The following is a 327-nucleotide window of genomic DNA, read 5'->3' on the forward strand; positions in this document are numbered from 1 at the left end:
TTAATAATCTAATTTTTTTTAGTTTAATAATATATTTTTAACTCATATTTTTAAATATTATTAATTAATTATTGGCCAAAAATAATAAATTCTATTAATTCTCTAGTATTTTTCTTTTTCTATTATAAAGAGTACAATCTTCATTCTTCACTCAATTTTTCTCTTCATCGTAACATTACCGATAAAAAAAATTGTGAAAAAGACAAAAATTCTAATGAAACTACCACAATCTAAAAAGTTATTCTTATTCATCAACTTTTCATGTTTTAGTAACTTTATTTGTATCTTATAATAAAATAAATAGTATCAATTCGGTATCCAAAAGAT

The 327-nt window shown here is 19.0% G+C and overlaps 1 protein-coding gene across 13 annotated transcripts in view; it reads left to right on the forward strand.

Annotated features, from left to right (window-relative positions):
* LOC107625075 (putative pentatricopeptide repeat-containing protein At5g52630) overlaps positions 1 to 327 on the forward strand; it is a 23,124-nt gene that overhangs the window by 10,875 nt on the left and 11,922 nt on the right. The gene's annotated exons all lie outside the window — the stretch shown is intronic.

The sequence above is a fragment of the Arachis ipaensis genome, chromosome B02 (genome assembly GCF_000816755.2).
Source record: "Arachis ipaensis cultivar K30076 chromosome B02, Araip1.1, whole genome shotgun sequence".
Taxonomy (NCBI): Eukaryota; Viridiplantae; Streptophyta; class Magnoliopsida; order Fabales; family Fabaceae; genus Arachis; species Arachis ipaensis.